The sequence below is a fragment of the Cricetulus griseus genome, chromosome 5, assembly GCF_003668045.3.
Source record: "Cricetulus griseus strain 17A/GY chromosome 5, alternate assembly CriGri-PICRH-1.0, whole genome shotgun sequence".
Taxonomy (NCBI): Eukaryota; Metazoa; Chordata; class Mammalia; order Rodentia; family Cricetidae; genus Cricetulus; species Cricetulus griseus.
Genome location: NC_048598.1, coordinates 159,309,506 through 159,321,695, shown reverse-complemented (window position 1 = coordinate 159,321,695; position 12,190 = coordinate 159,309,506). Strand labels below are relative to the sequence as shown.

At 38.2% G+C, this 12,190-nt stretch overlaps 1 pseudogene; it reads right to left on the bottom strand.

Moving 5' to 3' along the window:
* Window positions 1-2,997: 2,997 nt before the first annotated feature.
* LOC100762158 lies at window positions 2,998-3,575 on the bottom strand (annotated as a pseudogene).
* Between the last annotated feature and the right edge of the window lie 8,615 nt (window positions 3,576-12,190).

Sequence of the window (12,190 nt, the reverse complement as noted above, 5' to 3'; positions counted from 1 at the left end):
CTTTGCTACCGATAAGTACTGATCTACTTCAAGAGGCCACGTAGATTTGAGAATCCTCTTCACTGACACCCATATTCATCGGTTGCAGATAAGTCCTATGTTTTATTCCCAGCTATCAGTGTGGGGACCATGAGCTCCCCTTGTTCCGGCCAGCAGTTTCTGTGGGTTTCACTAGCATGGTCTTGACCACTTGGCTCATCACTCCTCCCTCTCTGCAACTGGATTCCAGTTCACTTCAGTGTATATCTGCTTCTACTCCCATCAGCTGGTGTCTGCTTCTACTCCCATCAGCTGCTGGGTAAAGGCTCTAGGATGGCATATTAGTCAGCCATCAATCTCTTTATCAGGGAAGGGTCTTTAAGTTAGCCTCTCCACTGTTGCTTAGATTGTTGGGAGGTGTCATCCTTTTAGATCTCTGGGCATTTCCCTAATGCCTGATTTGTCTTTAAATTTATAATGGCTCCCTCCATTATGGTATGTATTATCTTGGTCACCTGTATTATTCCCCTTACTCAAACTTTCTGCTCCCTCATGTCCTCCTCACCCCTCCTCTTCTCCCCTTCTCATTATCCTAGCTCCCTCTCCCCTCCCCCTGTGCTCCCAATTTGCTCAGGATATCTTGTCCCTTTCCCCCTTTTCAGGGGACCATGTATGCCTCTCTTAGGGTCCTCCTTGTTTCCTAGTTTCTATGGAGGTGTGGAATGTACACTGGTAATCCTTTGCTCCATGTCTAAATCCATATGAGTGAGTATATATCATGTGTGTCTTTTTGTGACTTGGTTACCTCACTAAGAATGGTTTCTTTTAGTGCCATCCATTTGAAGATTCCATTTTTTTCCAATAAGAAGTTCTCCATTGTGTAAATGTAACACATTTTCAGTATCCATTCTTCAGTTGAGGGACACCTAGGTTGCTTCCAGGTTCTGGCTATTACAAATAATGTTGCTATGAACATAGTTGAACAGATGTCCTTGTTGTACTAATGTGCTTCTTTTGTGTATATGCCTAAGAGTGGAATTGTTGGATCTTGTGGTAGATTGATTCCTATTTTCCTGAGGAATCCCCATACTGATTTCCAAAGTGGCTGTATGAGTTGCCACTACCCCCAGTAGTGGTGGAGTGTTCCCCTTTCTCTACATTCTCTCCAGCATAAACTGTCATTGGTGTTTTTGATTTTAGCCATTCTGACTGGAGTAAGATATTATCTTAGTGTTGTTTTGGTTTGCATTTCCCTGATGGCTAAGGTTGTTGATCACTTACTTATGCCTCTTATATCCATTATAGATTCCTCTATTGATTATTGTCTATTTAGTTCTGTATCCCACTTTTTAATTGGATTATTTGGCATTTTGGAGACTAGCTTCTTAAGTTCTTTGTAAATTTTGGAGATCAGCCCTCTGTCAGATGTGGGATTGGTGAATATCTTTTCCCATTCTGTGGGCTGCTGTTTTGTCTTGTTTACTGTGTCCTTTGCCTTACAGAGGCTTGTCAGTTTCAGGAGGTCCCATTTATAAACTGTTGATCTCAGTGTCTGTGCTACTGGTGTAATGTTCAGCAAGCAGTCTCCTGTAACATTTCCCTCAATGGTACTTCCAAGTTTCTCTTTTAAGAGGTTCATTGTTTCTGGATTTATGTTGAGTTCTTTGATCCAGTTGGACTTATGTTTTGTACATGACAATAGACATGGATCTATCTGCAGTCTTCTATATGCAAACATCCAGTTATGCTAGTATCATTTGTTGAAGATGCTTTCTTTTGTCCATTGTATAACTTTAGTTTCTTTGTCAAAAATCGAGTGTTCGTAGGTATGTGGAGTAAGTTCAAGTTTTCATCTCGATTTCATTGGTCTACTTGTCTATCTTTGTGCCAATACCAAGCTGTTTTTCAGGACTAAAGCTCTATATTAGAGTTTAAAGTCAGGGATGGTGATGTCTCCAGAAATTCCTTTATTTTACAGTGTTCTGTGTCTTTCATTTCTCCATATAAATTTGAGTATTTTTTCAAGGTCTGTGAAGACTTGTGCTGGTATTTAGATGGGGATTGCATTGAATGTAGATTGCTTTTGGGAAAATTGCCATTTTTACTACATTGTTCCTACCTATCCATCAGCATGGGAGATCTTTCCATTTTCTTATATCTTCTTTAATTTCTTTCTATAAAGACTCAAAGTTCTTGTTCTACAAGTCTTTCACTTGTGTGGTTATGAAGAGTGATGTCTCACTGATTTCTTTCTTAGCCCATTTAACTTTTGCATATATTATGGCTACTAATTTGTTTTACCAATCAAACAGGATTTTATCATTTTATTAGATTTAAAAAAAACAACAAAACAAAACTAGAATGAACTAGGAGAAGAAATGGTGAAAAATCAAAACAAAACAAAACAAAACAACCCAGGAAAGATCAACGAGGACAAAGGGAATAGGAGTAACTGAGAGCCAGGTCAGCAGATGAAAGATGTTTCTAAGGAGCAAGAATCTGTTTAATGACAATTTTCTGATGCGAGGCTCGTGGTCCAGAGTCAGGGAGTAGCTCAGGGGGTGGGGGGCCAGGGCTTAAGGCTGAGGCAGCAGGGGGTAGTCCATGGGCAGGGATGCACTTCTTGTATGTTTCATGAATGTTCTTGAATGCTCGAGCACTGGCATAGGGTATGTCTGTACCAGGGTCCGTGTATACTGCTGAACGATGGGTCAATGAGCAAACCTCCCGAACAGGGACCTTTGGGGGTCGCCCTTGGGGAAACCACTCTTCAAATGTTGCATCATCACTAAATGTGATGAATGTACATGAGCAGTGAGCAGGAGGGACGACAGGTCCAGAGCCAGCATGTGCAGTCAGTGCAGAAACTGTAGGAGCAGGATCAATTCCTTCGACATCCACATTCTCCTCCTTGGGACCAGGCTCCCCAACAGTTGGCACTGTAACTGAATGGTAGGTGATTACTGGCTCAGGACATTTGCGATTCTTTGGGAACCTCCTTTTTTTGTCACCCTCTAGTCATTCATATGTCTTCAGTGAATGTAAGTTGAGCTCTTTTGTGATCTTAGCCTTCCTGAGCAGCTCTTCCTGGGTTAGTGGTCACTCACAGTGGGGACCTTTTCGCCTCCAGGACTGTCCTTGCCGCTTGCTCCTGAACCTGAAGGAATGTTTGTCTCGTGTGCTCAGCCGCAGATTGACGCACAGACTTCTGACTGTCAGAGCTGTCATCCTGCAGCTCCAGTGGCAGCAGTGCCTACTCCTCTCTGACCTTCTGAGAGCTACTTGCTGGGGTGCTGACTTGTCGAGGCCTCAAGCTCTTTATAAGCTCCTTATAGGCTTTGGTGATGAATCTGTGCTTCTTTCTTGGATCTTCTGCTTCTCCATCACTGGATGGTTCATCTTCATCAATGCCAAAGTCAGAGTCTACTTCATCCTCTGTATCAGACTGGTCTCCCTGATACTCATCTTATCCATATTCCTCTGTGAAGCCCCCTGTAAGTCGTCTGGTAGAACTTGTCTTCCTCCTCTGCTTCTAGGAGCCCAGAAAGGTGGTTCCCAACTGTCTTCCAAGGGGCCCAGCCTCCAGCCAAACTCATATGCCTACAGAGACTGTGTGGCCACCCGCAACCCCTTGCCCAGTTCGCGTTCTCAGAAATCGGAGCTCGACACCAGCCACTAATTTTTTTGACTTAGTCTAGTATCCTTGTCATTTTGCTGAAGGAGTTTTTCAGCTTTTGTATTTCCCTGGTAGAGTTTTTTGGGTCACTTATGTAAAACTATCATATCATCAGCAAACAGTGAAAGTTTGACTTTTTCCTTTCCAATTATTGTCCCCTTGATATCCTTTTGTTGTCTTACGCTCTAGCTAGCACTTCAAGTACAATTTTGAAGAGATATGGAGAGAGTGGACAGCCTTGTCTTGTTCTTTATTTTAGAGGAATCATGCTCAGTTCTCTCCTTTTAGTTTGATGTTGGCTGTTGGTTTACTGTACATTGTTGTTACTATGTTCAGGTTATGTTCCTGTTTCCCCTAATCTCTCCAGGACCTCTATAATTAAGTGGTGTTGGATTTTGTCAAAGGCTTTTTCTGAATCTAGTGAGATGATCATATGGTTTTCCATTTGCAGAATATATGGCATTTAAATGGTTTAGGGATTTCTTGGCAGTGAGACACAACTGCTCCTGGCACAACAATTATGTCAGAAAGGAGGATGGGCATCGAAGATACTCATTATGGAGTTTGCTTTCAACATGGGAAGATTAGCCATTTGGGCGAGAAACTGCTCTTGCCTGGACTGTTGCTGTATAAACTGGACATGCAGAACCCACAAGAAAGTGAATGATGAACTTCCAAAACAGTACTGAAGGGTTCCTGTTGAAATGGAGAAGTGTGCCAGACACACTGTGGTCTATGGGCTAATGATGGATGCCCCAACATTACAGAGGAATGTTGGGTAACTGTCCAGGTATCAAGATGCCTCTGTCAATTCTGAAGTTTATATATTATCCTTCTGTGGTCTTTGATAGAGTTGAAGACAGATAGTTATGGTTATTGTTTTCTTCAGTTATTATAAAAGACAAGTTACCCTTCTTTTTATTTAGACAGAAAAGAGGAGATGATGGGGAATGTAACTCTGTGTATGTTCATCTTATTGATTGTTGAATAAAGTACTGTTTGGCCAATGAGGTAGCAAGTTAGATGGGATTAGAAGTCAAGGAGGATTCTGGAAATATAGTAAAGATGTGGTGATCCAGGCAGGAAGTGACATAGCAGGGAGACTCATATTTAAGCAAGGACAAGCAGGAAGTACTTCTTTTCCCACTTCGCTCTTCCTTCTGCTCTCTGCTTGGAGCCACCATGTGATCCAGGGGATGAGGATGCCAATGGAAGGTAACCAATAAGATAAGTCTTATAAAATATATAGATTTATGATAATAAAGACTGAGCTAGCAGATGAGAAATCCTTGTCATTGGCCAAGCAGCATTTGTACCTAATATAAGTTTGTATTATTTTGTCCATCCACATGGTGGGCAGAACTCAAGAGGTTGGCGGAAATATTTATTGTAACAATTAAGAGTCTTTCTCCTTTGGCCCATGCCTTCCAGATTCAGCCATTATATCAGCTTGTCATGTAGGGAATTTCTCCTGCCTCCCCACTTCTACTCATTGTCCATGGGTATGCCTCATTACTAACTTGCCAAGCAATGCATCCCAATGCTTATTGATTTCCTTTGTTTCTTATTAGACATTAAGAACCTTGCATCCGGAAACATATGTTTTCAAATGTGTGACCCCATCCCTATATGTGAGTTGACTCACAGTAGTCATTCACTACATAAATTAATAAAATTTCAAGAAAATCTAGGACTTAGTGCCAGGGAGAGGCTTCAAATAACAGTCTGGTCTCTTTTTTAAAATGACTATTTCTAAACACATATGTGGAAATATTCCCAAATGGGAAACTCAATTGCTGTATAATTTAAATGAAGTAGCAATCTTACCCTCTCTCATACATAGCTTTTACTACTCTCAGACCCATGAAGTACCATCAAATTCCATAATTCTCTTTTTTATCCCCTAAGAGCCCATTAACTTAACGAAAAGTTGGGCTTGATGCCAGGGTTTGTCATTGGGTGAGGAAAATACTTTGCTAACTAAATATTTTATAAAGATAGAGCTAAATTAAAATGAGGCAGAAATGTTTTCTTTTGTGGCTTTTACCCTTGTGATTGTCCAGCCTTGTTCATTTGGTTATGACCAAACAAGACAGAATAGACTATTGTAATTAGTAGGGTTTCTTAAAAATGTACAATGTAGCTATTTTAGATTTTGAGCGAGTGAAAATGATTTCATTTGATAGTATTTGTTGTGATTTGGATAACAGTAATAGATTTTTAATATCACAAATACATTTATATGCACTACAAAAATTATGTGTTCATTGCAATACCTGATAAAGAGAGATGATCATCTCTATTAATGTGAATTAAGTTTTTTCAGGCCTTCCAGTCACTTAGCTTCCAGATAAAGATAACTAGGAACTGCTTGATTAAATAGAAAGTATGTTTTATATGTGCCAAGTTATAAATAATCCAGGAAAAGTCATATCATAGTTAAGATTATATTATGGCGCATATGTCTTCTGCATAGTTAGATTGAAGAAATTTGGAAACAAGAACAATTGCTATGATGCAACAAATTTCTTTTGGCTGTTCCTGGGTTTGTGTACTCCACCAATACAACAAAGATATGCATCTCTAATTCAGCATGCTGTACTTGATTGCTGACCCTTCAGCTATGCTCTCCTACCTGCCATATATTTCTCTGGGAATTGCTTTGGGGATTATTATGCTTTTCAATAAATATGCATTCCTGCCTTTCTTCTGTCTCAAACAGTATTTCAGGTATTGGGGAACCAGTGGTAAAAGCTGTAGATATGTTGTTGAAATCTGGGCCTTTTTGGAGTTCTTTAAAGAAGTAGCTATCTTGGAAAGGACTATGTAAAAACCAAAAGAAAGGTCAACACACTATAAGGAGGAAACCGTGAGGACAGTATATAAGATATCTCTTTCTGAGATTTCAGGTTAGGGTGCTTAACCTGCTGGACTCTTTAAACTTTCATTTACTTCCAACGTGCAGGCAGTGTCCTGACATAGGTTCCAACTCATTCTGGTCAGTTTACTCCACATTATCTAGGGCTTTTGTTTACTATAATGAACTCATCTCTTCCAGAATAGTCTACATTATTACAAGATAGTAGTGTTGTATTAGCATGACTTGATGTAATCTTTCCTGAACTTGGGAATACTCTGTTAGTGATGAAACCAAGTCACTGTGTTAGTGTCTTTTGGGTTGAGATGACAGCTGTATACCAAAATGACAAATATGTCACCTTTTTCTTGACAAAAATAGGGAAGTAGGCAAGTAATTCAGAATTCAATTGTTTCATAAAATGCTATAAATATAGTGTATGGCCAATTTAACTAGAATCTAGAGGTATAAAATATTTTTAATTAATCTCAGTAAATATGAATTTAATTGTAAACTTTGGTATTTACCACACTTCATTCATGATATTGTGCAAACTATATGTCTGATACCTGAGCTTATTCCTAACTAGGCTGGATAAAACCAACGTTCTGCCTGATTTCCAGGATGCTGCAAATTTTAAATGGAAACTATAGAATTATGTATAGATATTCCCCATCCTTCAAATTATATTGAAATCATACTAATGAGGTCAACAATGTACCAAAAATTACCCAAAGTAGGAGAAAATGTCCTTCATGTTACAGATGAAAAACTAACATAAGGTAAGTGGTGGACCACAAGTCATGGTGGTAACAAGAAATGCAGAAATAAGAAATAAAATCCTGTGATATAAGGAGCTATTTTTACTTCTCTTGAAGCAAGTAGAAAATACAATGGTGTGACTTGTGATTAATTTCATTAAAGATTTTCATGCTTGAATCTCTATTCAGACTCCTTCCAAATCAAAACTTAGATTGGTGTGGTTCACCACAGAACTGCTTCTACCTTCTTTGCCCACTCTTTACTTCCATAGTTCTTCGGTTAACATTAGTAAATGAATAAATAAATAAATTAATGCCTCTTCTATTTGGCTGTCAAAAATCACAAATTTTGTGGGCTGCCTAATTTTCGGTTATCATAAAGGAAACTATATAGAGTTAAATGGTGATTCTCTAAAATGTTTGAAAAATACCCAAACAAAAGATGTTGGTTGATTTATTCAGTATTGTCTCCAAGGAGACTGTCTTTTTCTTTCTTTTCTTTTTATTCCTTCTTCCTTTGCCCGTGAATTACTGTGTAGCAGGGATTCTGTGAAAGGGCCTGTTAAATTATGTTAAATATTCATCTGCTCACTTTAGCATCTGGATAAAGACTGTTTCACACTTTAGAAGATCCATCTGTAGAAGAAACTTTAATTGACTTGGTGAACATTCTTTCAAAAATAAGGTTAAATAAATGGGACTATATATTTTTTTATATTACAAAATAATAAAAAATATCATAAAGGGGAATCAAAATGGTAATGGATCAGCAGAAATGCCTACATAGTTATAATATTTTTAAAAACATTTTAGATGACAATATTGATTTTTCTATACATGTTTATGTAAAAATATACAGGTGTTTATAATCTTGGTATAATTTGCAATGAATTTTAAATATGTTAAAACAACAGCAGCAAACCAGGAATGATTAGCATTGCAAATCCAAGGTGGAAAGAAAGGTATGATGAAGCAGCAAATTATACTTTTTAATAACTGCATTGTTCTACTGAAAGAGATTATTGTATTCACTGACAGCCAATTCTGGAGCAACGAATTATTGTTTAAAAGCTTTTCTGGTGGTGTTTTGCATGCTGTTAACAAATAACTGCTCAGGTAATGCTATGAACACATTTACAGATGTTTGATTTAAATTTTCTACCAGGCTAATGAATAAATGGTTTTGATCGCATATATACCTTCCATATCTTTTCTTGTAAAAAAAAAAATCTCCCTTGAAACATATTTTCTAGCCATAAATTTGGATTATAATAGGAAGAACTGTTGCAGCAGATGCAAAATCTTTCATTTTATGTCTCTGACACCTTTTCAGAAGTAAGGACAGTTATCCCCCCAAACCCATCTGTGAATACTACACCATTTACCATGGGCCTTCATGTTGTGCTCAACATGCCAAATTCTTGCCTTAGCTTGCACTTCTTCCTTCATATCTTTATAAAGTTATTACATTTCTAAGAAAATTACCCTCTCCTTACACATAGTTGTTAGTTTTACAGGTAGATAAAATATAAATAATAATTAGATTCATTATTATTAAATTTCAACATAATTTCAACATTAATTTTAAATGTTTATATGATTTTAAAGGTATATGTTTAACACCCTTACCCCACCCCATTGGTCTTGTTCAGACTCCACCAGTTTTGGAGAAAAGTCTTGGTAATCATTATGGGTTTTTTTGTTGTTGTTGTTGTTGATTAAAACTTGTAAGATCTATCATAGTAGAAGTTTATATAAGAAATTTATTGAAAAACATGTAAAGTCATCAATGAGCTGGTTGCTGAAAAAAAGGCAGGAAGTATGTCAAAAAGCATTGAGTATCCCTTTTCTTTTGTGAATCCAGCCAATAAGAAGCAGAGGAAAGGGCAGGTACCAAGGCAGTAGGTCCAGGCTTGTGCCATTCTTGTACCCAGAGAAATGCATCATGGGGAAGAAGAACAGAGGGAGGTCATTGCACAAGTTTGCCTCCAGCTATCCTGAAAATTGTAGCCATAATTCCATACTTTTGGTTGAATCATACATTTTTTATTTATTCCCCTGCCCAATTTTGGTGTTTTCTATCTTGAGGATGGTAGTAGTTATGCTTTTAACAAAATTATCATGTCTTTTACTATTGTGGCTTTAAACAACAATGGTAACTCTCAGAATAGATACTGCAACTCTATGTTCTTTTGTAGATCATTATATTTATATACATTTACAACTTTTCTAAACTGAATTTCTAGAACAAGGGCTATTCTGTAGCTTTAGTAAATTAATGGTCTTTTATAGAATAAAAAAGTATAAAAGGCATAATAGCCTTTTGTTATCAGCATACACAGTTCCAATTTTTCCCTTGATGCTCTTTTATTCATTAAATTTCAGTAAATTATTGCTCACATACAAAGGAAGGGTAGCTGCAAAAGGATTTTTGCTTAGAAATACAGTTCTGAATAATAATGCTTATATTTGAAGATGTGAGTCTTATGTGAAGATTAGTTCTTTTCTGGCTAGTGAGGATTCTGCTGTTTGTCCTGCAGGAAGTAGTTTGAACTTGCCATTCTGTGGGATTTCATTCACATGGGGATGTGTTGGATGAAAGCTAACATGTGTGGTCTGTGATCTAGGCTTCCCTTGTGTGCTAGGCTCTTCACACTAGAGAGCTGCTTCTGACCCTCCATGGAAGAAACCATACCCGGACTCAGCCAAGTTTCTGACCTTTGAGAAGTCACATTGAATGTGTTCTACTTAAATAAGCTCTTACTGATAGAAGCCTGGCAGGGACAGTTGAATAGTCTAGGTAGGCTCCAGCTGTTTACCACACACAATTATAGCACATAAGTTTAGATAATATGCTTTTGTTATATTCAAAAGTCTGTCTTTCTTTCATAATAGAAAATAAAAATTGTAAAGGGCAAAGCTAAATAAGCAAGAAAAACTTTCTTTTGCCCACTGTAGTAGAAAAGGTAGACTCATTTCATCTCTGCAGATACAGGAGGTGGGAGGGTTTTAAGCATTGGAGGAGCCTCTGGTAGAGCACTGGTAAGTGCTAGGGATGAAAGTAATTGGTATAATGTGTCCAGCACATAGAAATACTTGTGAATTTTAAATACTCTTTTTGTAATTAGATAAACTATGTTTGGTAACCAGTGCTCAAGAAATTTAGGCTCTAAACGCCCTAAGAGGCAGATTATAAAATAACTAATTCCATAGATGAGAACATTTCAAAGAGGTCATTCTTGGAAAATTATACAGTGGCTGTGGGATAGGTTAGGAACATTATAGAGGTTATTTCAGTGGGCTTAAAAATAGATGATAAACTTGTAATAGAGTAAAGAGGAAGGTTGTTGTATTCATTGAAACTGAGGTGACCTTTGAAGCTTTCTGGATCAACAGTGAACATGATTCTTGCTCGGGGATTTCACATGTGCAGGGGTGGACAGTGATTCTCAACCACCCTGAAAATCTGTTTTATGGTAAATAATTTTTATATCTTTGAGTAGTGGCATCAGTTTGCAATCCCACCAACAGTAAATGAGGGCTCTATTTTCCCTGCATTGCTTCTAGGTTTTAGTTTTGAGTTATTTACTGTTATTTGTCATTTTGACTGGTAAGATAGAATCTTAAATTACTTCTGATTTGCATTTTCATATTTACTTGGAATGATGAACATTTTTTCTTTTCTTGTTTATTTTTGAGATTATAATTTAATTACAAAATTTGTCCCTTTCTGTTACCCCTGCAAAACCTCATATATGTATCCTTGCTCTATCTCCAATTCATGACCTCTTTTTTCATCATCAGCTGTCATTCCTGTCTTGCCCCTCTACCCTATTGCAGAGAGAGAGAGAGAGAGAGAGAGAGAGAGAGAGAGACCCCACTTGTCCAAAACAATAAATGCAAAGATAAATAAAAACATGTGTTATGTGATTGACGCTATAAAATACAGAGAGACAAACATACGCACTCAGTTAAAGATGGGTATTAGCTGTTAATTAAACTATAATCATGCTCTAATCCACAGACCTAGAGAATGTGGATAATAAGGAGGGCTGTGGGGGAGAGGCATAAGGATCTCCCTGGGCAGGAGAAATAGAACAGATTATAATATTGGACTGGGGGCAGGTGGAGATGGTAACCGGAGGGATCAGGTGTGTTTGAGAGAGAGATGGAAGGAGAGGATACCAGAGGAGAGACTAGTGTGATTGTTCCATATGAAGGCAATGTGGAAACCTCATAGTGGAAACTTCCTGGAATGTATGAGTGTGACCCTAGTGAGGGCTCCTAGTAGAGGAATGGGGCATCATTTGTAAGCAGGAAAGGCACCCAGTGGTGGGACTGGAACACCGACTCAGCCACAAAACCTTCCACATACCTCCTGTCCTATCTGCAAGTGCTTATGGCAGTGGCCAACCTACAATCGTTCTAACTTGACACCCACACCAAGAGAGGTAGCCCATGCTCAACACTGCCTGGATGGCCAGTAGCCAGAAGCTGGATTGCTCAGAGTTCTAGGGAAGGACCAAACACAAATGATACAAAAAGGAAATGAAATGATTCCTAATGACATTCTTCTCTGTTCATAATGTCTAGCCTAATAATCATCAGAGAGACTTCCTCCAGCAGCTTAGAGGAACAGATACAGAGATCCACTTCCAAACCTTAGGTAGAGTTTGGGAACTTCCCAGAAGAGGGGAAGAAATGATTGAAGGAGCTGGAGAGGTTGAAAACACCAGGAGAACATAGCCCACAGAACCAACTAATCAGGGCTCATAGGGCCTTAGAGACTAAAGCATCTATCACAGAATCTCCATGGGTTTAGAATAGGTCCTCCACAGATGGGTGGTGGTTGTTAAGCAAAGGGTTTTTGTGTGACACCTAACAGTTGGGGGTGTGGGTATCTCTGATTCCTTTTCC